The following is a 2170-nucleotide window of genomic DNA, read 5'->3' on the forward strand; positions in this document are numbered from 1 at the left end:
AGAAAGTGTCAAAATGGACCTCAGCCTAGAACCACGGAGAGGCCTTAAACAGATCTGAGCTGCTGATGCCACACCACGTGTGGGACTGTGATGTTAAAAGTCTACGGTTCAGATAAATTAATAAAACATCTATATGCAGTTAGTGAGGCATAAAAAGGAGAGAAGAAAAATTCTTATTACCTTACTAGCAGCTAAACGGGGGGGGGGGGGGGGGGGGGGGGCTAAGCCCTAGCCAAGACGATCCTCAAGCCTTAGATACTTTTTTTGTAGTGAAAGGTAGGTGAATTTTACAGACCACTCTAACTGATGAAAAGCGCCACCATCAGAGAATTATTTGGCTTGACTAAGGGACAGTTTCCTTTTATGTAAGATGAAAGTAATGCAACGTACCTCCTTGGGTTCTTGGGATGGTTAAATGTCAGTGTTTATAAAGCCCTTGGTGTTGCCTAATAAAATATATGGCTTCCGTTTGTACATAGGCAGATATAAAGAAGTGCACCGCAGGCTCCCCAGACACTTCCTGGATATCACACATTTATATAAAATCAGCCCAAAGAGAGAGATCGCAAAGCCAGAAACCTTGTCTGAAAATGCTTTAAAATGAGTTTGGAAAACTTTGGAATGTGTAAGTTTGAATCTTGGAAATTCACTCTCTACTACATGTGTCTTGGACAATGAGCATTAGCGTCGTAGACTATAATTTAAATTTGGATCATAAATTAAATTATTAGAAAAGTAACAATTAAAATACATTTTCTACAAAGCTGCCCACTAGACTAGTCTCTGCTAGAAACACAGATTTAAAATTCAAGCTTGTTTTCCCATAATAACTACTATACTCACTATAAGACTAATCATTACTGTAATGTGTGTATTTTGGGCAAATGGGATCTTAATAAGCAAACCCAGATAGCTCTCACCTTTGTTCAGTGGGTGTTAAAACTTCCAGTCTGTTTTGTTCTAGCTCATGTTGATTCTCAGTCCGTTGATCGAATGGGTCCTCCAGGGCCTTCATTCTTTCCTGACCGTGGACTTCTAATCTGCACATGCCGCATTGTAGTGAGAATTGCCTTGGAGACACATAAATAGCTACCGCATGGGAAACCAGGGGAACAAATGCTCCACTTGCTAGCTAGCATGCCAGCATGCTGGGATAAAGCTCTTCTATAGAAAAGTAACAATTCAGGCGTGCCAAAGAGTTCACAATCTCCACGGAGCAAAGTACCCCTCGACACGGAATGCAGACCTCAACACCTGCTGCCTGAAATACTAATGGACAGGGTGCCCTGGCTTCCTTCCCACAGCCTTGAAAGCAAGGCCTCAGCTGCTGTGCAATGCGGTTGAGGAGGAAAATAACTGAGACTCTGTCTAGTCTGAAGTCAACTGAGCATCATCCCGGGAGCTGGTATCAGGAGCTTGTGTTGACCAGGAGTTGCTTGTGTGTGACCTCTGATTGCTGTAACCGCTCTCCCTAGGTATCTATCATTCCTGTCTGTTTCCACTTTGCACCATGGCTGATGGCTACCCAGGGCTTGAGAGACATTACACTTTGGCTTTGAAGGCCTAACTGTAGCAAAGACTTATAACATAGATTATTCCACCCCAGGGCTATAGTCACAGGCTGGAGAAAGTTGTCATTGCACATCTGGTGATGACAGGATTAACCTGGAACCAAGACAAGGTCACACACTATTCTAACATGAGAAGTTCAAAGGCCAAGCTAGGAACCTATTTTTCAATGCAATATTCAGTGTGAGAAATTTCAGCAAAGACTATCTCTAGGACCAGTTTTTGATTAAGGAAAACAATATTTTCAGAAGGGTCCATAGTTCAATTTAGTTTAATGTTAACATTGTCTAAATGTTAACATTTTAGGCATAACATATGTGTTCATATGTAATAATGTTTCAATCCCTTAAATAGAATATATATATATATATATATATATACATAATAATGTCTCAATCCCTTAAATAGAATATATATACATATATTATTCTGATATATATATATATATATATACATATTATCATATATGAGATCAGAGCCTTTTCCAGTCCATAAGGGGTCAAGAGTAGTCACCAGTCAAAAACGTAGTAAGACATTAGTTTCCTTCAATCATGATGAGGAAACCTTGCACAAGCATAAAATAAAGAGTTCAGATAGATGT

General features: G+C 39.9%; 1 annotated feature.

Annotated features, from left to right (window-relative positions):
• Nucleotides 506–1833: an enhancer, noted in NCBI's record as "VISTA enhancer mm119". NCBI's record gives its function as "enhancer in: neural tube[7/9] | hindbrain (rhombencephalon)[7/9] | midbrain (mesencephalon)[7/9] | forebrain[7/9]" and the evidence as "EXISTENCE:transgenic organism evidence [ECO:0001131][PMID:17130149]".

This window comes from Mus musculus, chromosome 1 (assembly GCF_000001635.26).
Source record: "Mus musculus strain C57BL/6J chromosome 1, GRCm38.p6 C57BL/6J".
NCBI classification, from domain to species: domain Eukaryota; kingdom Metazoa; phylum Chordata; class Mammalia; order Rodentia; family Muridae; genus Mus; species Mus musculus.